Below are 19,144 nucleotides of genomic sequence, written 5' to 3' on the forward strand. Positions count from 1 at the left end.
TCAGAGAGAGAGATAGAGCAAGTTTTATCAAGAAATACAAATTAGTGTCTATTATTTTACAGAAAATAGCTAGAAATATTGTACAGTCAATTCACAGTATTTAGTCAGCTTATGGACCCAATTTCAGAAGAAGAGATGAGGCAGATTTTATCATGAAAAATTAGGGTCTATTTCACAAACAATAGTGAGAAATATTGTAAAGTTGATGCACTATATGTAAACAGCTTTAGTAGGTTGCAATTTCAGAAGGAGAGAAAAGGCGCATTTTAAAATGAAACACAAACTTCCAGTACATTATTTCATAGTCAAAAGCCATAAATATAGTACAGTTGATGTACTGTGTGTAGACTTCAATGGGATTCACGTTCAATTCGGGTTCATCACATTTCAAACAAGATTCATAGAAACCCTAGTAAATTGAACCTGGACAAAGTCATCTATCACTATTTATCAACAATATTGAAAAGGAAGGTTGTTTCTACAAGTGAGAAGTGCTTAATGTATATTCTACTCTTCATTTTAATTGCTACTAATGCAATATTAAATTGTATTTGGCCAGGAGATGAAATTCTGGTATTAGTTATGTCACATTACTCTGCTACTGAAGCCCGGATAGCTCAGTCGGTAGAGCATCAGACTTTTAATCTGAGGGTCCAGGGTTCAAGTCCCTGTTCGGGCGTAGGATTTTTTTTTTTTTATCTGATAAACAATGCAGCTGAATAAACAAACGCTGCCCCCCAGGTGCATGAATCATACAAAAATTAAACCAGCACACAAACAGTCCTTATCAAAATATTGATGCATGCACACTTGTACTTCTATTTATAACATATTCAACTCTCAACAAATGATATGACCCTGGAAATGCATGGGTTAAATAAAGCTTGTGCTCCAAAATGACTGTGGTGTCTTCTTCCTATTTGGTGTCTTTCATCCTATCTCCAAAAATTTGTTTGCTGTATAGAGCTCTTCGCCGAATGCATCAGACGGAATCCAGAGATCGGGGGAATCACCGCACCGGGACCAGACAGACGGGAAGTGAAGTGCTCGCTCTACATGGACGACGTGACAGTGTTCTGTGCCAACCAGCGCTCCATCGACCTGCTCGTCCAGACCTGCGAGGACTTCGGCCAAGCTTCGGGGGCAAAGGTCAACTGCGGGAAGTCGGAAGTCATGCTCTTCGGAAAGTGGTTCCTGCCTTCTTCTGCATCCATGCCCTTTGGCATCAAGACAGACTTCATGAAGATTTTGGGAGTTTGGTTTGGTGCCGAGGGCGCAGCCCTGAAGTCTTGGGAGGAGAGACTGGCCAAGATGCGCCAAAAGTTTGGACTCTGGAGCCTCAGAGACCTCACCATCGAAGGGAAGACACTGGTACTCCGCAGCGAGATTCTCCCTGTGTTGCAGTACCTCGCCCAGGCCTGGCCCCCCCGGGTCAACACCTGCAAGGCCATCACCAGGGCGGTGTTTCACTTCATCTGGGGCTCCAAGATGGACAGAGTGAAGCGGGCAGTCATGTTCAAGGAACCCCTCAAGGGCGGTAAGGGCGTGCCCGACATCGCCACCCAGCTGAGGGTGTTCTTTGCTTGCAACTGCGTCCGCAGAACTTTGCCAAGACGGACTACGGACTCTGGCGGGAACGCAATGTCTCGCTTCTTCCTGTTGCCTCTCTGGAGGTCCCTGGGGTGGGACACTTGGGATAGTTCCATCCCCTACAACTGGGACACTCCTTGGTTCTACTTGGATACCTTCAAGTTCATCAGGGAGCAAGGGCTGCAGGGAGTCAAGCCGGACTTGTGGAAGCCAAAGACGATCTACAAGCTCATCCGAGCCAGCGACATTTTGGAGTCGGTTCCAGGCCTGCCTTCAGACACCTGCAAGGTGGTCTGGAGGAATGTTTCTTCCAACATCCTCACCAACAGGCACAAAGACCTGGCATGGATGGCTATCCAGGGGGGACTGCCTCTCAGGACATTTATGCATGCCAGGAACCTGAGCAGATACAGACACTGCCCCTTCTGCATCATCCATGAGGAAACGTCTTACCACGTTTTCTGGGAGTGCTCATTTGCTCAGGCCCTGTTGGGGGCCCTGGAACCTGAACTCAAGGACTTTGTGCCACAGACAGCCATCACTCACTTTGGGGTGTTGAATGGACTATTCTGTGGAACTTTTTCTTTGGAGGACATTGACGGCGCCTGGCGGGTGCTGTGCTGTTTTAAGGACGCTTTATGGTGCGCCAGAAAGCGCCTCATCCACCAGCGGGAGAGGATGTCCATTGAGGACTGTCGCAGACTGATCCTCAGTCTGCTCAGAGACTATTCCTTGTTGGACTTTAAGGAGGAAGAGGACGTCTGAAGATTTCCCCCTTCCCCCTACTCCCCCTTGCGTGTCTTTGTCCCTTCAATAAAGCTTCGGGCCTGTGTTTCCCCCTTCCCTCCCCTTCCCCCCCCCACACACCCGATGCCTATTGTTGATAGTGTTTTTCAGTTATCGTTTTCGTGCATGACATAGTGACTAGGAAATGTATATCGTATTAGGATGCTACAGTTTTCGGGGTAAGCGGCGTCATGCATGACGTGGTGATCCGGGGGTTCATCCTCTGTGCACATCACGTCAGGCATCATACCGCTGAGCGAATGTATTTATTTGCCTGAATGTATTTATCGTATGTTTGGAACTGTATTGCTATGTGGTGCGCTGCGTCGCAGTACAGGGTGAGATGTACCCCGATTACACGTAACATGTTGTTTTTGATGCTTCTGCAATAAAAGTATCTTTTCAATCTCCAAAAATGATAAGCAAAAAGCAAAAAAAAGCACATAGTTTAGTATGCTCAATATCTTAAAAATGTAAACCAACAAATTATTGTGCTCACATACTTTCATAAATGCATCTTCCAGTGCTATATTTCCTCCTCTCTGCCACGTGCTGATTTCAGCCATTTGGCTCAAAACTTAAAAATGAGATTTGCCTATCATAGTCTTCAGTGGGATTTATTCCTAAATTCGGTTTACCCAAGCAGAAATTCCAAAATTTGGATGACCAGAAGAGGTGTGTTGTCATTACCTGCTTGTAGCTGTAGCAGTCTATGTGGAGCGATTGGCTAGCACCACTATTCTGTTGTTGATGTACTCTATGTAAGCAGCTTTAGCAGGCCACAGTTCACAAGGAAAACAGTAGGCCATTTTTTTCAAGAAATCCAAATTAGAATGTATTAATTTACAGAAAATAGCTAGACATGTTGCACACATGATGCACTGTATGTAATTTGTATGCAGTTTTAGTTGACTGCAATTTCAGAAGGAGAGACTGAGCAGCTGTTATCAAGAAATAAGAATTAGGGTTTATTATGGCACAGAAAATAGCTAAGTATATTGTACAGTTGATGCTCAGTATGTAGACAGCTTTAGTAGGTCCACATTTTATGGAGAGAGATTAGGCAGGTTTCATCATGAAAAAACAGAATATATCTCACAAACAATAGCCAGAAATATTGCACAGTTGATGCACTTTGTGTAGACTTCAACAGTATTCACCTGCAAGTTCAGGTTCATCAAATTGTGAACAAGATACAAGGAATCCCAGGCAAATCGAAGCTGAACAAATACACCCATCAGTATCTATCTACCACATTAGAAAATGAAAACTGATTCTACAGTTGGAAGGTAATTAAAGCGGAACTATACTCTGCTGTCATTGGCCAGGTGGGGATGATGTCATTGAGTTCTGTCAGATTCGGCATTTAAAATTTGTCAAGTGAGCTGCGCATTCGCAGGTCACTGTAATGGGGCGGGCAGGTAGGTAAGTAAGTCTACCAATTTTTATTTTTTAGTTAAGTTCCACTTTCCAATGCAAATTGACATTCATTTCATTTTAGTTACTACTGTTCCTATATTTAGTCATATTTAACCAAGAGGTGAAGTTTTGTTGCCAGTGATGTGATAAATTTCTTCTACTGAAGCCCGGATAGCTCAGTCGGTAGAGCATCAGCCTTTTAAAATGGTTGTAAACCCAAAAAATATAATTGTAGATAATCACATTATAATAATCTGCACAGCAGGACAATGGTGTCACCACGCTCCCTCTCCTTTGATTGACAGCCTACATAATACTTCTCATGCACTAGCACGAAAAGTGTCTTTATACTCATGCACAGATCTCTCTCTCTCTCTCTCTCCCCCTCCTCCTCCTGCTGCACCTGGATTGGCAGCTCTGTCCCTCACCATTGTGGAAGGGGAGGAAGTCAGGTGGTGCAGATCCAGGTGTCTGATTGGACAGGACTCGTCAGGGGGCGTGAGCAGCACTCCTGCAGCCACTATGTCGAGGATGAGCATGGGGAGGGGATGCCGATGACATCAATACTATGCCGCACAAGCTCCAGATTGCCGCCATGCCCACAGAAAGGAACAACGTCCAAGGGCTACATCTCAAAAATGGAGTGAGAGAAAAATTATACAAAGAGGCGATCAGACACAGAGCACTCAAAGGTATTTATTGATGACATTATTCAGCATTTGGCCAACATTGTGTTTACAACTGCTTTAATCTGAGGGTCCAGGGTTCAAGTTCATTTGGGCATCTGGTTTTTACCTTAGTCTTTCAGTTGAGATTTGAAAGCCATTCTAAAGGTTCCTTTTGTTTTTTGTAAAACAAACATGTCTATACTTACCTACTGTGTGCAGTAGTTGTGCCCAGAGCAGCCCTGATCCTCCTCTTCTGTGGTCCCCCGCTGGTGCTCCTGGCCCCTCCCTCCTGTCTGTCGGGTGCCCCCACAGCAAGTAGCTTGCTATGTTGGCACCCGCTGCTCCGTGTGTCCATTCACACATGGAGTCACAGCTTGGCCCTGCCCCTCTGTCTCCTCATTGGCTAACTAGCTGTGATTGACAGCAGTGGGAGCCTTGCTGTCTCTGCCAATGATAAGGCAGAGACCTGGGACAGCTGAGGCTGTCAGTCACATTGCTGGATTGCGATCAGGTAAGTATTGAGGAGGCTGAAGGGGAGCTGCTGCACACAGGTGTTTTACCTTCATGCATAGAATGCAGGAAGGTAAAAAACCTGGAGCCTTTACTACCACTTTAACAGCAAGATTTGCCTACCATAGTCTTCAGTGGGATCCACCTCTAAGTTTGGCTTACTCAAACAGAGATTCTACGCCTGAAATATAAAGGTAAGAAGAAGCACACTGCTGATTAATAGAAATCCTATTCTAGGGACATGCGGAACACAAAAAGAGATTTTAAGGGACATGCCACTCACATTGGGGACATTCTCAAATATGCTCTACGGCATCCTTGCCAGGGAATTTTTAGGACTGCAAAGGACCTGGGACACCCATGGATAAAAGTGCGCACCCTACACCCACCATGACAATCGGTGAGTGTGGTCATATTTTTTACCAGTGGGAGGAGCTTTAAGGGACATGATCAGAAAGCACCTGTGCCTCCTCATGAGTTACATAGCAAACATAAGAACATTATTAGTGCAGTTCATAAAGATACCAGCATATAAAAATAAGAGTACATTTATAGATGTACACAGTTTAGAAATAATGCAAATTTTATATGATAAGATTAGTAATAGTATATACATTCAATATACAAACACATAACATTAACACATGGGCCCAGCACATACTCTTGGTGGAATTACATTCAAAACACACTTTTCAGGGGGGGGGGGGCTGCATTTTCCATACAAGGTGTTTGTGAGCTTTTCCTCACTATTTTTCAGATGTATTTTTCTATCAAGTCAGTTTTAACTTTGATATTTGTAAGCTCTTCTTTCCATTCCAGATTTTGCATGGAAACAACATTTTTTGCTGGAAAAAAAGTCCTGATTTCACAAAACTTCAACTTTCTTGGTCTACCTGTCAGGGATCACCGCGGCACTGGTCCCGGCGCAGGCGCAGTGCGCCGCCTTGTGCAGGGACGAGGGCACTAGGTCTGGGCCGGCCGCGGCATCCGAACTCGCGCATGCGCACTAGAGGCCACGGGCGCACGCCTGGCACCAATGACAGCGCAGGGCGCGATATTTAAACAGCCCTGAACTGTCATTGAGTACCGTCTGGTCTTTTCTGCATTCCTGTTACCTGTGAACCTGTATCCTGATTGTTGCTGACCCGGATTGTCCTTGACCACGCTGTATTCTCCTGCTCTGACCCTTGGCTTGCCTGACCTCTCTCCTGGATGCCCCCTATTGGATCTGATCTTCTGTTGCTGACCTGGCGTGTGACCCGACTATTCTCTGCCCGCTGCTTTGTACCGCACCGTCCCCACGGCTACCGACCCGGCTTGTCTGACCTCGCACCTGCTCAGCCATCCATCCATCCATCCCATCGGGGTCACCCGACCTCCTCATATCAGGCTCTCCCCTGTGGGAGCCCCTGGCGAATACCCCTACCACTGGTGGGTGTACTCAGTAGTCACGACCTGGTCTCAGAGCGCTCCAAGTCCATCCCCACCATCAGGGGCCCTGGTGAACAAGTGCTCTGGGGCTTAGATTCCATACTCTGGGGGCACCTGACCAGTGGAGTGCTAGTGGTACTGCCAGGCGGTCCGTTACATTACCTGAATTTGGCTTGGTATCGAGAGATCCCCGAACTTTCTGCTTGAATGGTGCTGGCTGGCATATTCAATCCTTTGGATATCATTTATATCCCTTTCAATCTTTATAAAGTTCCATTACCTTGTCACGTGGGGTTTTTCACAGTTCTTTTTTGCTCCCCACGGCTCAGTATCTACCCTGCTCAGTGCATCCATAAGAGAACAAACAAACTCATTGGCTATTTATACACAGACACTAATTGCAATTTAAAAAGCCACAGATGTGGGAAAATAAAGGTTAGTTGCCATTTTAACCAGTGTGTATCCCCTTGTGTGTTTGTACAAAGGTCAAATGTTCCGGGATATGTAAACTTTTGATCATGGTCATTTGGGTGATTTCTATTACCATTATGATTTAGAAAAGGAGCCGAACAACTTTTGTGATAATAAACGGCTTCATATGATCACTATCTTTAATTAAAGACAGTCTTTTGGCAAGATCAGTCATATTTTCAATATCAATGCAAAAATTTCCCAATTTCTGGCAGGATATGCATTGTTTGAGCAAATCCGTATATATTTATTGATCTCTGTTGATATTTTCATTGTTAGCTGCCACTCTTTTGATGATTTAGATCATTATTTTTGAATAAATATAATCACCATGTTGCCTATTAATGATCCTCTTTCTATAATTTTTTAAGTTGTGCAGTTGCATTCTTGGTATAGCAATACCCATACACATAGATGCTAGGATTTCTGTTTGGTAGCATCACACCTTTTAAGTGTAGGGAGCAATGCCAGCAGGAGTCTCTGTGGTGCAATCGGTTAGCGCGTTCGGCTGTTAACCGAAAGGTTGGTGGTTCAAGCCCACCCAGGGACGCTTTTCTATTGTTAAATCTGGTAAGCAATTGTTAACACATTTTCATTTTATTACAAAGCAAAACTCCTACAAATGTTCTAAGATATAGAAAAATATATCCCAAGCACAGCAACATCTGCCTGGAGTTTGCATGTTCTCCCTGTGCCTGCATGGGTTTCCTCCGGGTACTCCGGTTTCCTTCCACCCTCCAAAGACATGCTTGTAGGTTAATTGGATCCTGTCTAAATTGGCCCTAGTATATGTATGTATGAATGTGAGTTAGGGACCCTAGATTGTATGCCCCTTGAGGGTTAGGGACTGATGTGAATGTACAATATATGTAAAGCGCTGCGTAATTGTCTGCGCTATATAAGTACCTGAAATAAATAAATATATTGCATAAAGCAGATAACATAAATGTTTGAGCAAACGGGGTACATTTAGCTCTGTGATATTTTAGTTCCAGCTTTTTAGATCTTTCAGCCAACTCTCACAAAGGGGTAAAGTCATCCTAGGAGCTTTAAAATGGGTACATATGAAATATTCATATGTAATATTTAATAATTACCTGGCTAAAAATATGTTTTAAATAATATTTAGTCCTGAACATAACGAATGAAGAAAAATACTGAGAAGTAAGTAATCAAGCATTAACTCTGGGTGACCCTAAAATTGAATGGTGACAATGAACTACTATGATGACCGGATATAAAAAAAAAGTTAAAAAAAGTTGAAAAGGTTGAATTTTTTATTTTTTTTTACATACTATCAACAGGTAGTATCCCTGATCACTGCCACACCAGTCATACAATGATGCTGTACTGTACTGGTGACAGTATGTAAAAAAAATAGTGAAAAAAACAAATGTTTTTTAACCTCTGCATTTTTCAAAAAAGTTTGACAAAAGATTACAACTTCAAAAAACTCACCATGCCTCTTACTAAATGCTTTGGACTGTCTACTTTCCAAAAAGGGGTCATTTAGGGGGTATAGGACTGCAAGACCATTCACAAAAGTGCAGTGTGCTTAGCACATGTGCTGTAGGAAACCAGACTTGAAATCCCAAGATGCCGACACTTGCACCCAAAGCCGAATGAAGAATCAGCTCGAGTGAGGACATCACTGGAAGGGGCAGGTAAGTGTTCTCATATTAGAAGTTAGCAGCTACAAGATTTGTAGCTGCTGACTTTTAATATTTGGGGGGAGGGTTTCGACTCGAACATTGGCTGTATGTGTGTTCGCTGAACACACAAACGTTAAGGGTGTTCGGTGGGCTGCTCGCCCGCCGCACCCCACTATGCATTGCGTCACTGTCAGTACATTGTGTTTGGCCAAAGCAATGCACCTGACCACACCACATGATGACATCACAGTTTTTAAGAACTGTCATTGCGGTGCAGCTGTCAGACAGTGAGAGCAGATCATTTTTTTTTCCTTTTTTCGGGTCTTCGGTAGCGGCAAGCATCGTTAATGACGTTGGATCCACTTTGGGGGACATGTTTTTAATTTTTGTTTTTTTTAAGAGACTTGTCAAAGACTATTTTACAAAAGACTCCTGTCATTTTTACACTACACTTTTTTGTGTGAATGGGTAGCGGTACCATGTACCTCATACTTATTCACATGAGGAGGGGCCGTGATCTGGAGGGGCTTCCAGATTCCGATAAGCCCCCCCACAGACCCCCACAAACACCGGCCAGGGTTGTGCGGAAGAGTTCTTTGTCTCCATCAACATGGGGACAAGGTGCTTTGGAGGAGGAGCCCCCCTGCACCAAAGCATCCCCCATGTTGAGGGCATGTAGCGTGGTATGGTTCAGGAAGGGAGGGACCCTCACTCGTCCCCCCTCTTTCCTGACCTGCCTGGCTGTATGCTCGGATAAGGGTCTGGTATGGATTTTGTGGGGACCCCTGCGCCATTTTTAAAAAAAATTTGGTGTTGGGGTTCCCCTCAAAATCCATACAAGATCCAAAGGGCTTGGTATGGATGGGAGGGGGGACCCCACACCACTTTTTAAAAAAATGTAATTGTTGGGCAATGTCGACGATTCTTTTGACATTCAGCTGTCAGTGGGGAACTGCATTAAAGAATGTTTTACTACTAAAATACCGCATGACATAGTAATATAACCCATGCGGTATTTTAGTAGCTGAATGGTATCTTACTGCATAAGATACTGCTCAGTAAATTGTCTCTGTTCGAATTTTTGGTGGGTTCGAATGTTCGACCGCGAACCAAATGGGACTGTTCAGCTTATCACTACTCATCAGTTCAGAGCACCTGCTGCCATTTTTTGGCACCCGTTCCTGTGTTTTTTTGTATAATTGAGTCGCTTACATTGTTTCCACGTCAAAGGTATAGCTTTTTGGCTACAATTCTTCCATGAAGACCACTTCTGGCCAGACATCCCCATACAGTAGATGGTTCTGTGCTGACGGCACTGGTGGGCATATTCTGATGTTGAAGGGAAATAAGCATGATGTGTTTCCTACGGCATTAGATTTCCCTGGTCGACCACTGCATCTACGGTTCTCAACGTTGCCTGTGTCTTTGTGCTTCTTTAAAAGAGCTTGAGCAGCACATTTTGAAACTCTAGCCTGCTTTGAAATCTTTTCCTGGGATAGACCTTGCTGATGCAGTATAACTACCTTGTGTCTTGTTGCTATGCTCAGTTTTGCCATGGGGTATGATCTGTGACATGAAACTGTCTCCACAACCTTACCTTAGTAGCAGAGTTTGCCTGTTCCTTACCCAGTATTAAGCTTCCTATACTGCTGTGTCTGTTTCAGTTAATGACTGTGTTTCAACCTACATATGAAACTGATGATCACTAGCACCTGCTTGGTATACCTGGATAATCATACACCTGACAATAATCCTACAAAATCCCTGGCTTTCTGCAAGTGTAAGAATTGATGCTGGATTCAAGCCAAAGGGTAGTCACATCAAATATTTATTTAATGTAGATTTTTCTTTGATGCACTCACTTTGCATTTTGTAAATTGATACATTTAAACAATGAAATATATATTTTTGAAGGCATTCTAACTTTACAGCATTTCTTCACACCTGCCTAGAACTTTTGCACAGTACTGTATCTTAATTGTTATTTTACATGCATAGCTGCTAGAATGCATAGCTGTTGTCTTTATCCCATAACATAATACTTGGTGTAAGAGAGTAGTTAACTAACTTGTATAGACATTGTCATGTGAGATGGGAAAACAGCATGTGTTTTCAAAAGCAAAAACCAAGTGAATGCAAGAAGCCTTTCACATGAAAAACTAAATAAGTAGGTGCAATGATATAAAAATACATATAAAGTGACCACACTGTATTGAAAGGTATTGATAACTAATGCTAAATAATCCCCCCAAAAAATATATAAGTGCCAAGTACTGTGAGTGCAAAACAGGTCATGCGTTTGCTGACTAGATCGTGCCAAAATAAAATATATGCACAGTAAACATAATACACAATAATATTACACACTCTAACTGAAAGTGGAAAGTGCTCAGTATGGGTATGAATATAGGTTAAAAGTAAAATCCACAATAAAGTGCAAAACAGGTCATGCGTTTGCTGACTAGACCTGTTTTTTTATGTCATACATCCTGTGGTATTGGAAATAGGTGGTAGCAGCTTGCATATATTTGGGGTTGCGTTTGTTCATACCAGTGGAGCGCAGGGGGATTATATATTTTTAAATGCAAGAAGCCTGCCCCCTTCCTAGCTCCTGCATAGCTGTGACACTACCTGTAAGTGTTGGGGCTTTGCTTGTTTGATTATTATTATTATACAGTATTTATAAAATGCCAACAGTTCGCTCAGCGCTGTACATTACAATGGGAGACAATACATGCGACAGTACAATGTGATACACGAGGGGTGTGAGGGCCCTGCTCTTTTGAGCTTACAATCTAGGAGGGATAGTGGTACAGGAGGAGATAGCTGTGGGGGATGGAGTGGTAGGAAGAGTGGAGGAGGTCTGAAAATTAGCAGGGGGTGGGGTAGGCTTCCCTGAAGAGGTGGGTTTTTCAGGGTGCGCCTAAAGGAGAGGAGAGTAGGTGATAGTCTGATGGGTTGGGGTAGGGAGTTCCAGAGGATGAGAGACACCCTGGAGAAATCCTGGAGGCGGGCATGGAAGGAGGAGACCAGGGAACTAGAGAAAAGGAGGTCCTGTGAGGAGCGGAGTGTGCGTGTTGGGTGGATACCAGGTCGGTGATGTAACTTGGGGCAGTATGGTGGACAGCCTTGTACGTCAGTGTTAGGAGTTTGAATTTGATCCGTTGTGCAATCAGAAGCCAGTGGAGGGATTGGCAGAGTGGGGTGGAGGAAACGGAGCAGTTGGTAAGGTGAATGAGTCTGGCCGCCGTGTTCAGGATCGACTGAAGTGGGGAGAGCCCAAGGCGAGGCAGGCCAGTGAGGAGGGAGTTGCAGTAATCGAGTCATGATATGATGAGGGAGTGGATGAGCTGTTTAGTGGTTTCTGGGGTTAGGAACGTGCGAATTTTGGCGATGTCGCGGAAGTGGAGTCTGCATGAGTTTGTTAAAGATTGGACTTGGGGCTGGAAGTATAGGTTGGAGTCCAGAATGACACCAAGTACTCTGGTCTGCGGGTCGGGCCTGATAGTGGCATTGTTGGACGTGATGGAGAAGTCAGTGGGGGGTGGTGTGCGGGCTGGGGGGAAGACTAGGAGCTCGGTTTTGGAGAGGTTCAGTTTAAGGAAGTGGAGCGACATCCAGTCTGATATGTCGCTCAGTAGGTTTGTGATTCGGGTGGAAACTAAGGGGGTGAGGCGAGGGGTCGAGAGATAGATGTGTGTGTCGTCGGCATAGAGGTGATAGTTGAAGCCGTGAGAGTGTATGAGTTGGCCAAGGGAGGAGGTGTAGATGGAGAAAAGAAGGGGCCCAAGGACAGAGCCTTGAGGTACCCCAACATAGAGGGGGAGTGAGGGGGAGGTGGTAGCATTGTAGGTAACGCTAAAAGAGCGTTGTGACAGGTAGGATGAGAGCCAGGAGAGAGCGGAGCCTCGGAGGCCGAGGGAGTGTAGTTTTTTGAGGAGGGGGTAGTCGTCTGTGTCAAAGGCTGCAGAGAGGTCAAGGAGTAGGAGCACTGAATAGTGGGCATTAGCCTTGGCGGTTAGAAGGTCATTGGAGAGTTTGAGTAAGGTGGTTTCAGTGGAATTTAGGGGACGGAAGCCGGACTTTAGGGGATCGAGGAGGTTGTTGTCGTTGAGGTGAGAGCTTAGGCGAGTGTAGACTAAGCGCTTGAGGAGTTTGGATGTGAATGGGAGCAGGGAGATGGGTCTGAGGTTGTTCGGGTCATTGGGGTCCAGAGAGGGCTTTTTAAGTATAGGAGTGATGTGTGCATGCTTCAGAGGGGAGGGGAATGTGCCGAAAGAGAGGGAGAGATTAAAGATGTGGGTGAGGGAGCGTAGGATGGAGGGGGAGGGAGGTCGTAGGAGTTGTGAGGGGATAGGGTCGAGGGGGCAGGTTGTGAGGCGCGCATCAGAGAAGACCTTGGAGACCTCCTCAGTGCTAGTAAGGTCGAAGGTGTGGAGTGTTAAGGGGGCTTCACTGTGAGGAATGTTGGGTGGGGTGGAGGTCAGACAGTGGTGGTGCCGTGGGATGTAGTATATTGTGTTTTATTATATATATATGTATTGTAGACATTGAAACACACTGTTCATTTTTGGATAAGCCAGTGATAAGACCACTTTACACACCAAAAGGACTCCTTACTGTGTTAATGTATGCAGGAGGTAATTACCTTCCCTTTGTTGTGTGGGGTTAACCTGTTTTGGGTAAATATATGGAGTGTCAGGGGAAGTTTAAGAACAGGTTAGTTGCAAATAGATTGGGAAAAGTCTTAAATATTCATGATGTGCTTGTTTATGGTGAAGAGAGAAGATTTGACATAAACAAGACAAGTAGTATCTATTTAACTTTTTAATTAAAAGCTATGCATACAGCTATTCTAGGTCTAGACACATAAGATCAAACATGCTAATAAAAGTGGCCAATCAGAGTGCTTGCCATTGTACTGAATGGGGAAAATGTGTATATTAACACGGGACACAGAACACAAGATGGAATACAAAGATAGCAGAGCACAAGTGAGGATACCTGGGCAGAAAACAAGGGAAAATAAAAAGATAGCAGAGCACAAGTCAGGATACGTGGGACAGAACACAGGTTGCATGGAAGCTACCTAGTTGTATATAATAGATTGGACATATGCTGAATGGTGTAGTATCTCTATGCTTGATATAAAGTATCTTAAAAGGGACTTTGAGAGCTGTTGTTCATTGTAATCTTTACAAATATTAAACTGAATTTCTGTCATCTGTAACAAATATCTTTATCCGAATAAATGCATCTCTCTGGAAAAGGACTATTGGTTGCTGCGGGAATAGTACATATATAAATATACACTGGTCATCCGGAGAAGGGCTGGATCTCCATGCTTGATATGAAGTATCATTATAATAAGACAACATGGGAGAGGGGTGATGAGGGGGTAGCTGTGTGGGAGGGGGCGGGTCTGGAGGGAGTGTGAGCTGCGGTGATGTCCTTGCGAATTGTGTCAATCTTGTTCTTGAAGTGATTGGCAATCTCAAGGGCAGTGAGTGAGGTGCTGGGTGGAAGTGGAGGCGGAGAGAGTAGAGAGTTAAAGGTGGAGAAGAGTCGGCGAGGATTGGAGGAGAGGGTCTTGATGAGGGTCAGGAAGTAGGCTTGTTTGGCGGCGTGGAGGGAGGAGGTGTAGGTGTGGAAGGCAGATTTATAGCGGGTAAAGGCTAGTTGGGATCTTGACTAGACTGGGAATCTCATTTCCTACCGACTGAGCTAGGCAGGAAACATGCCTTTTTTTCACTTTGTTTTCTATGCTATATGTTCACACACTTACAGAGCTTCCCAGGTCCAAAAGTAATATTTAACAGAATTATGACAGGTCCTGCACAACGGCCCCATATTCTTATGTGGGAATTAATTGCTCACCCCTGGGATAGAGAGAGGGATCAAAACAGCCATTCCCATACCGGGAGTCGAACCCGGGCCGCCTGGGTGAAAACCAGGAATCCTAACCGCTAGACCATATGGGAGAAGTAAGAGTAGGATGTTTGTGAACAGCTTTAGAAGTCAGAAGTAATGATGAGCCAAACATATTCAAGGGGTTTGTGAAAATGCAGCTCCAAACCTGCAAGGAACCTTCACCATGCTTCACTGTTGCCTGAACACACTCAATATTGTACCTCTCTCCAACCTACAGGAGTTCCGGGGGTACCCCTCTGATGACCCTGCATGGGTCAGTCTGCCACTGCTCACCAGGTCCCTTCTTCCGGGGGGCAGTGCCGCCCTAGGCAAACACCTTGTTTGCCTCGCGATAAATACACCGCTGTTTCTCCCAGGCATCCCGAGTTTGATTACTCTTATGGAAGCAATTTATTTTTTTCAAGCAGATGCTGATTGCAAAAAATGTTTCCACTGTGATTAGACTAAATTTGCAAGTCTGTTGTTAGACTTGCTATTGCTTGAACACAGTTAATTGTGTCCAATCATTCTGTGCATTATGACAAATTCTCTTACTGCACCCCCAAAACCACTATGGTCATAATATTTTGTCACATTATGTTATGATAAAGTGCAGCTGAGCCACAAAGAACACCATACAAGTAGCATGTGAAATTCTCTGCCAGGAAAATGTCTAGAAGAAACATTATTATTAATATTATTATTATTATTATACAGTATTTATATAGCACCAGAAAGGTTTGCTCAGCGCTGTACATTATAGTGGGGGACAAAACATTAGACAATACAGTAACAAAACAAAACACGAGGGGTTCAAGGGCCCTGCTCTTTCGAGCTTACAATCTAGGAGCTGCTTATTGCTAGAGATTCCACTCCAGAAACATAATGAGAACAAACAGCATTTTTCAGGGACATCCAATCACATTGGGCATATTCCTAAGCATGTTCTACATGCATTGTCTTGCCAGGGACAGTGGAATTTTTAGGTTTGTGAAAGACCTGAGGCATCTGTGGGCTTCCTAATGTGACTAAAAATGTGGAATCCTACCCCCCCACAGTGAAAGTCCCCACAAAATATGTCTTCAAGCAGAATTCTCGGGCAACAAAATTTTTTTACCATGCAGCGGGGCTGTGCCTGCACAGCATGGGCTAACTGCTCATTTTTTGTATAGGGGTGATAAAAGCAAAGTCATATTTCCTCTGATCGTCCGAGCTCAACTGGTCCCTCCCATTTCTGCCCCCCTGCATGCTAGCGGTCTTGTGAATGGACTGTTCCTGACATCAACATGCCCATAGACCAGCTCCCTATGTGAGGATGGCAGGGACAGTCCACCTCTGAATGTGGGGGAGCGCCGTTTTCGGGCGGTTCGAAGGACAGGGTAAGTATAGCCTTTCTGGGGCCCCTGGACAAAATGAGTAGGTAACCCTTGCAGTGCGGGCACAGCCCCTCTGCATCGGACAGAACATTTTTTACATGGAGTTCTGCTTTAATTACCAGGCCACAAGACAGAATCTAATAGACATATAGGAACCTGAGAACAATAATTTTTTTAAACAATCAAATCAAACAAACAAAAATTACATATTTGTTTGCTTTTTTACACCGAAGAGTTTTATTAGAATAGCTGAGGACTAATTATCAACCAGTAACTATAGAGACAATGAATTTTGGTCATGAGCAGGGATGGGCCAAATATACCGGTGATCAGTACAAGATGGATTTGTTGAAATCTACTCAAGTTTGGGTGCTGAATTCAAACAGTATTGAATTTAATAGGAACTGAATGTTAAAAACTATTGACAGTAATGTTCTAACTAATTAGGCAAGGGATTGGCAAAAAATGGTATGGGGGCCTTGGAGCATCCTGGGAACATGTACAAAAACAGTTTTAAAATATCATTGGCACTTAACAGCAAAAATCCATAGGTGTTCATCATGTGACCCTATAGTTTTAATCTGTGGGTCCAGGGTTCAAGTCCTTGTACAGGTGATTGCTTTATCTTTTGCTACACAACAGTTTACATTTTGGCAAATTTACAGCTGCCATCTTAGCCTCTAGTGATACTAAAGTCTTTTTTTTTAATAACAAACATATTAAACTTACCTGCTCTGTGCAGTGGTTTTGCACAGAGCAGCCCGGATCCTCCTCCTCTCAGGGCCCCTAGCAGCACTCCTGGTCCCTTCTCCCTGTCGGGTACCCCACAGCAAGCAGCTTGCTATTAGGGCACCTGAGCTGGTGAGCCATTCACACACAGAGCTGTGGCTTGCCCCTGCCTCCTCCCTCTCCTCATTGGCTAAGGCAGCAGCGGGAGCCAATCAGGAGTGAGAGTCTCAGGAGAATCGAGGCTCTTGTGAACATCGCTGGATCAGTATAGGGCTCAGGTAAGTATTGAGGGGGCTGCGACAAACAAAAGGTTGTTTACCTTCATGCATAGAATGCATGAAGATAAAAAACCTGGAGCCTTTAGAAACAAGGTATCAGCTATTTTATGGTTTAACAGTTCAGTTGAGAGCCAACATAAGCAAGTAACCATGGCAGTTGAATGTTACTGTCTTGGAAAACAATTAAATTGATAGATTTAATTTCACTTTATAGACTTGTGAATTAAGCCGGTTTGAAATTTTTTTGCATTCAGCAACAGCTTAAAGTTATGTTAGAGAAAAAAAATCAAAATGCTACTAACAGTTATCATTCAAGGCAAGGCTTGAATGCAAATATTTTGGGAAGCATTTGGATCGGTGTGTTTAAAGGAAATTTTTTTTGCAATCTGCTTAAATAAACAAAACTTTTCATTCCCATACCGGGAGTCGAACCCGGGCCGCCTGGGTGAAAACCAGGAATCCTAACCGCTAGACCATATGGGAGAATTGAAAGCTTATCTGCTGGAACTAAACTCTGTAAATCAAAACCCTATATGTTAGAGATGGTTTGCTTTAAATGGAAGGGGTCTGCTGTGCTGGGGGAGAGGTTGATGGGAAGGCTGGAGGAGTATTTAACCTCCCTGGAGGTATTCCCGAGTGTAGCTCGGGGTAAAGTTTCAGCACCAAAAGCGGTAACCCCGAGCTACACTCGGGAATACCCTGCAGCAGGGGCGGACTGACCATTCGAGCACTCGGGCACTGCCCGAGGGCCTGGGGTCAGTAGGGGGCCCCATGAGATGCCCCTGGTACCTTTCATTGGCTTTTTTCATAGGCTTTTTTGGGTATAGGTGAGGACACAGGGGCCCCATGATCCCCTATTGCCCGGGGGCCCCATTAGTTGTCAGTCCACCCCTGTCCTGCAGCGTTGCTCCAGGAGCCCTTCTGCACTTACCTTGTCCTTCGTTCCCACGATGTCCCCCCTGCAGCGTCCCCAGCAGGGGCGGACTGACCATTTGGAAACTCGGGCACTGTACGAGGACCCGGGGTCAGCAGGGGGCCCCATGAGATGCCCCCGGTACCTTTTTCATAGGCTTTTTTGAGCTTAGGCAAGGATACAGGGGCCCCATGATCCCCTATTGAGGGCCCGGGGTCAGTAGGGGGCCCCATGAGATGCCCCTGGTACCTTTTTAATAGGCTTTTTGAGTTTTGACAAGGACAGAGGGGCCTCATGATCCCCTATTGCCCGGGGGGCCCATGAGTTGTCAGTCCGCCCCTGGTCCCCGGCCATCTCCTCTGGCCGATGCCAGCATCTGTCTTCCGGGTTCTGTTCCCTGCGACGTCGGGACATACAGGAAACGGAACCAGTGGGAAATTTAAAAATGACAAAAAGTGACATTCACTAAATACACTAAAATCTGATAGTATAACATTACTGTATCAAACCATTTCACATACATTTTGTCCCGAGTGCTTTGTCCGGCGCCCTGTCTGCATTTTTACTGTTCTTTCTGCCTGGAAACTGAGAAACATCCATGGCGTCCAAAAAGCGTCCCTTTAGGTCAAAAGCGGTTTTAGATCAGCTAGAGAACAGCGATAGTAAACCAGAACTACTTGCAGAATTGAGTGATAATGATTTGTGGGGAAATTCATCATCAGACACTGAAAACGATTCTGCGACTTTGCTCAGTGATGTGCGAACTTGGTGCTCTATTTCAAATTTCAGTGTTTTTGATTTGATCACATTATTGAATTAAATTTATTATTATTATATTATTATTTTTTATGATTATTTATTAAATTATAATTTATGATTTCGTGTTTCAAATTTTATCATACCCGGGATGTTTACTAGACTCTTGTTCGGACAGATTTCAGTGAGTTATTCCTAAAAATTACAGGTCTACATTAAAAAATGACATATTTCCATGCAAAAAAAGTACCGCTTTGAGCACAGAAATACTGACATAATCAGACCGCTAGGGAGGTTAAACTAGGATCGAGGGGGGAGGGAGAATTATATTATAACGGGGCAGACAGATCAGACAGGGGTCAGTACTTATTGGTGTCTGGAATGGGGAAAGATGGGGGAAGACTATGGCAGATGATAAGAAGGTTCCCATGTTACAAACAACCAGTGGAATTGGTACCATTTGTATGAAAATAAAAAATATGCAAAATACGTGTGCAAAAGGTGTCAATGAATTAAAGTGTTTGTTCACCAATGCTAGAAGTCTGCCAAGCAAAATAGGTGAGTTGGAAGTTTGGTGCACGAAGAGAACTATGATTTAATTGTTATTGCTGAATCTTGGCTTCATTCTTCACATGACTGGGCCATTAATATTCCT

At 44.3% G+C, this 19,144-nt stretch overlaps 3 non-coding genes across 3 annotated transcripts; 1 reads left to right on the forward strand and 2 right to left on the reverse strand.

The window, feature by feature from the left end:
• The first annotated feature begins 606 nt into the window (after window positions 1–606).
• On the forward strand, window positions 607–679 carry TRNAK-UUU (transfer RNA lysine (anticodon UUU)). The gene has a single exon. It is a non-coding gene; the product is annotated as a tRNA-Lys (tRNA).
• A 13,757-nt stretch (window positions 680–14,436) lies between these two features.
• TRNAE-UUC (transfer RNA glutamic acid (anticodon UUC)) lies at window positions 14,437–14,508 on the reverse strand. Its single transcript has one exon. It is a non-coding gene; the product is annotated as a tRNA-Glu (tRNA).
• A 2,723-nt stretch (window positions 14,509–17,231) lies between these two features.
• Window positions 17,232–17,303, reverse strand: TRNAE-UUC (transfer RNA glutamic acid (anticodon UUC)). Its single transcript has one exon. It is a non-coding gene; the product is annotated as a tRNA-Glu (tRNA).
• Between the last annotated feature and the right edge of the window lie 1,841 nt (window positions 17,304–19,144).

This window comes from Staurois parvus, unplaced genomic scaffold (assembly GCF_062004578.1).
Source record: "Staurois parvus isolate SC_StPar_1 unplaced genomic scaffold, SC_StPar_1.0 ptg000662l, whole genome shotgun sequence".
Taxonomy (NCBI): domain Eukaryota; kingdom Metazoa; phylum Chordata; class Amphibia; order Anura; family Ranidae; genus Staurois; species Staurois parvus.